Genomic DNA, 5,122 nt, shown 5'->3' on the forward strand with positions numbered 1-5,122 from the left:
GTCCCTCACTTGGGATTTGTAGGATTTTTTTTTTTTTTTGATTAGACAGGCATTATGTGTTTTGGGGAGGAAGACCACCGAGGAAATGTACTGTTTTCATTATATTACATTCAGGTCACATGCTTTCAACATGATTTATCTGGGCTGAGATATTATTTGTCTATTTCTCCACTATAAATTTACTTCCCCCTGCTCTTCATGCTGTATTCCTTGGAGAAATACTACAAGCAGCCTGAACTTAGGAGTGGGAAGTTGTGCTTTACTTTGCAGAGGAGAGAATATCTGCATAAATGACCCTATTATAAATGACCCTCATGCATAAGGGTCCTGAACTATGGCTACAGATGTATACTGTACCTGGCTTTTCATGGGAAAAAAAATTCTTTTCAAATGGGTCTGAATGGTTCTTCGGATCATGTCTGGTAGCTCCACAGATTATAACAGCAGAGAACATGGAGGCCCAGAGGGAATGGGCCCCAATGGTGTTATCGAGAGAAACTGGAATGAGATTGTTGATAACTTTTTTGATATGAATTTAAAGGAGTCTCTTCTTCCAGGCATCTATGCTTATGGTTTTGAGAAGCCTTCAGCAATTCAACAGAGAGCTATTATTTGCTGTATTAAAGGGTATGATGTGATTGCTCAAGCTCGGTCAAGTAGTGGCAAGACAGCCACATTTGCTTTTTCTATCCTGCAGTCCTGGAGATTGAGTTCAAGGAGACCCAAGCACAAGTATTGGCCCCCACCAGAGAACTGGCTTAACGGATTCTAAAGATGATTCTGGCACTTGGAGACTATATGGGAGCAACTTGTCATGCCTGCATTGGTAGAACAAATGTTCAAAATGAAATGCAAAAACTACAGGCTGAAGTACCACATATTGTTGTTGGTACACCAGGGGGCGTGTGTTGCTATGTTAAACAGAAGATATCTTTCTCCAAAATAGACCAAAATGTTTGTTTTGGATGAAGCAGATGAAATGTGGAGCCTGGAGTTTAAGAATCAAATCTATGAGATTTTACAAAAATTAAATACAAGTATTCAGGTTGTGTTGAATTGCCAATTGATGTGTTGGAAGTGACCAAAAAATTCATGAGAGATCCAATTTGAATTCTGGTGAAGAAGAAAGAATTGACCCTTGAAGGAATCAAACAGTTTTACATTAAGGTTGAAAGAGAAGAATGGAAGTTGGGCACACTTTGTGACTTGTATGAGACACTGACTGTTATACAGGCTGTGATTTTTCTTCAATTCAAGGCACAAAGTGGACTGGCTCACTGAGAAAATGCATGCCAGGGACTTCACAGTTTCTGCTCTTCATGGTTACATGGACCAGAAGGAGAGAGATGTTATCATGAGTGAATTCTGATCAGAATCAAGCAGAGTTCTGATCACTACTGACTTGTTGGCTCATGGGATTGAGGTGCAATAAGTATCTTTGGTTGTAAACTATGATTTACCTACCAATCTTGAAAACTATATTCACAGAATTGGAAAAGGGGGATATTTGGGAGGAAAGGTGTGGCTATAAACTTTGTTATTGAAGAAGAAATAGGATTCTTTGTGACATAGAGATTATCTACAATATACAGTGGAGGAAATGTCCGTGAGTGTGGCTGACCATATTTAATTCCTGGGATGAGATATATTTGAATGCAGTGCTCTCTGTTGCTGAATAGATGATCACAGCATGCATGGTGCTTCTTCGGGAATATTTGAATTTTGTCTTAATGCTCATAACAGATCAGAAATACAGATTTTGACAGCAAAGCGACATTAGTTGTGAACTCTTGTAAGGAAAGTCATTGGCTTTATCCTCTTTAGACTGTTGAGGTGGGTATAAAAGATGGGGGTCTGTAAAATCTTTCTTTCTTAGAAATTTATTTCCTAATTCTATAAAAATGGTTGTATTAGATATTCTTTATCATTTAATAATATACTTGTGGACTAAAAGATATAAGTGTTGTATAAAATCAGCCAATTATGTTAAACTAGCATATCTTCTTTTATTGTGTTTGTCATTAGCCTGAATAGAAAGGCCTTTAAAATTGATTGTTTTAGAAAACATTTGAATGCATTTTGTTTTATATTTATTTATTCAATAAAGTATTGGATTAGTGCTACAGTGTGAACTGAAGCCCCAGCAAACAATCATATCCTAGGTAGGGTGAAACTCCCAGTAAAATTGCCATATTTCATATGTCTTAATGAAGTTTGAATGTTAAATAAAATTGTATATTCACTTTAAAAAAACATTCCTTTTTTATTTTTATTTTTTTGTACCAGAGATGGAATCCTAGGGTGCTTAACCACTGAACAACATCCCCAGCCTTATTTTATTTTTATTTTTTTAATTTTTGAGACAGGGTCTTGCTAAATTCCTTTGGATCTTGCTTAGTTGCTCAGGCTGGTCTGAAACTTGCAATCCTCCTGTCTCAGCTTCCCAAGTCACTGAGATTATAGGCATTCACCACTGTGCTTGGATTCTTTAATTTTTTGAGGTGAAAGCTTAGATTATTGATTTTAGATCTTTCTTCTTTTTTGATACATGCATTCAGTGCTACAAACTTCCCTCTAAATACTGCTTTCATGTCATTCTACAAATTTAGATAAGTTGTGTTTTTATTTCCATTTAATTAAAAACATTTAGAAAATTCTCTTAGACTTCAACTTTGACCCACGTGTTGTTTATGAGGAATTAGTTTAATTTTCAAGTATTCAGGGATTTTCTGTCCTTGATTTTTAGTTTAATTTAACTGTGACCTGAAGACACAATTTGCATGATTTGTAATGTTTAAATTCGTAAAGGTATGTTTCATGACCTACACTGCAGTCTGTCTTGGTGAATGTTTCATTTTTGATTCCTGTGCTAGGACACTCATCGCAGATTGTTTTAATTATTTGGTCAATACTCTTTTTTTGCTAAACTGTAAGCTTATTGCAAGAAACAACCATCTCCATTTCTGTCTTAGTCACCACTCTATCACCATTCCTTAGTATGATTTCTAGCATATAGTAGTGTATGCTCAGTGAAGGGTAACAGCGCTGCATATCCATCATCTCTAGTCTAGCTCTCCCTTTTGGTGACCATCTGACTCATCACCCATCTATTGAAGAATTCTGTCTCACTCAGGCCTGAAGATCACCCAGACTCTGGCTCACAGGAGTTTTCTCCTGACACATCTCATGCTGTTTTTTTTCTTCTTTCTAGATTAAATAACTGAATAAAGAGGACAAGGCAACAGTTACTACATGACATGACTTCAGGTCCTTTAATTAAATGTATAGCATTTAGTCTTCTAGTTGACAAATCTTGTTCTTTAAAATAGTGCAGATATGATAGTATTATGGTTTATATACAGTGTCCCCCAAAAGCTCATGTGTGAGAGAATGCAAGAAGGTTTGGAGGAGAGATGATTGGGTTACATCCTTAACTTAATCAGAGAATTAATCCCTGATGGAGTAACTTGAGTGGTAACTGGAGTCAGGTGGGATGTGACTGGAGGAAGTGGTTCACTGGGAATGGGGCTATGGGGTGTATATTTTGTAGCTGGAGAGTAGAGTCTCTCTCTGCTTCCTGATCATCATGTGAGCTGTTTCCCTCTGCTACACTCTTGTGCCATAATGTGCAGCCTCACCTGGAGTCCCAAGGAATAGAGCCTGCTTTCTCTGGACTGAGACTTCTGAAACTGTCAGCCCCCAAATAAACTTTACTTCCTAAAAGCGTTCCAGTCAGATATTTACAGCAGTGAAAAAACTAAGACAGATACCAATGTGTCATCATTCTGATGTATATAATTCCAGTAACTGCAGGAAAAAATGAGAGTTTTACAAGTTTGTGAAAAACAATTCAATTTATCACTTTGTAAAACATATTGAGGAGAAAAGGGCACCAACAAGTTAGCCTGTTCATAATTGTCATATGCATTACCATTATGAATGAAACTGGAGAATGACTGAGGCCAAGATGTAAATTTTGGAGAGGGAAGAAGTAATGCAAATTGATACTGATTTGGAGTCTGTGTTCAGGACAGAACAGGGTGAAGAAAATCTGTAGTAGAGAGACCACGGTGGAGATGGTAGCCATAACATCTATGCATTAAAAGCAAGTCAAGGTCTCTGTTAACACTAGTTAGACCTCCTCCACTCTTAGTTTTTTCTTCAAAGTTAACTTCTGTGGAAAAAAAAAAATCAATTACATAAAAGTAAAACCCCTGTCCATTGTCCTGAATGTAGCATGATATAGTGGTGAAAAAAAAACAAATAAACAAGCAACAAAAATCTACTTTTATTTTTAGAAAGGTTGTTGTATCCTTGTGCTCCACTGATGATGAATGAATTCTCAAAAGTGTTATCTAAAATTTCTCAGAGTTAAGTAGAGATCATAACAATAATAAGCTTTTTGTGATCATTAAATGAAACCATTCTGGTAAAATTATAGGGAGAGGCTTGGCATGTAGTTGTAACCCAATAAATCTTAGTTTTCTCTCTCTCTTCTCAGAAATCATTGAATAAGCTGAGTAACTATATTGACAATATGAATTGAGTCATAGAAATAAGCCTTTAGATATATTGGCAAAGAATTAAATATTATTTGGTGATTTCTATTTTGAATTTTTCAATTCTTTTCTGGATGGTACTATATCTGAATGAATTAAGGAGAGGTAATCTCTTAACTATTAATATAGTTAGCCAGTGTTTGCAATATTGTGTCAAATTTTTGCTACTATAATTTAAGAGAGTGCTGACAAACTAAAGTTTAGTTTTAGGAAATTGGCCATTAAAAGCTGTGTGAGCTTTGAAGAAACCCAAGAAATCTGTACAACTGCTATTTTCTCACATACATTGTTTTTAAATACAGAGGGGAACATCTGCTAACTTGTAGATTATACTTTGTATGTTGTAGCTAGTGATATTGTAAATGTTCATACATCTCAATTTTCTTATTCATCTGACCACCAATAACTACTATAGGAAAACACTAACTATATACTCAAAGACTCAAAGTTGAATAAGGTGTGGATTCTGTTCTAAACATTCCAGTGGGGGAATATTTCTATTCACAAATTACTTTGAATTAGAAGAATGAATGAGAAAGGAATAATGAGCAGTATTGAGTAAA

The 5,122-nt window shown here is 35.7% G+C and overlaps 1 pseudogene; it reads left to right on the top strand.

Annotated features, from left to right (window-relative positions):
- Positions 1-415: 415 nt before the first annotated feature.
- On the top strand, positions 416-1,630 carry LOC101978681 (eukaryotic initiation factor 4A-II pseudogene; annotated as a pseudogene).
- Positions 1,631-5,122: the final 3,492 nt, after the last annotated feature.

Source organism: Ictidomys tridecemlineatus, chromosome 1 (assembly GCF_052094955.1).
Source record: "Ictidomys tridecemlineatus isolate mIctTri1 chromosome 1, mIctTri1.hap1, whole genome shotgun sequence".
Lineage (NCBI taxonomy): Eukaryota > Metazoa > Chordata > Mammalia > Rodentia > Sciuridae > Ictidomys > Ictidomys tridecemlineatus.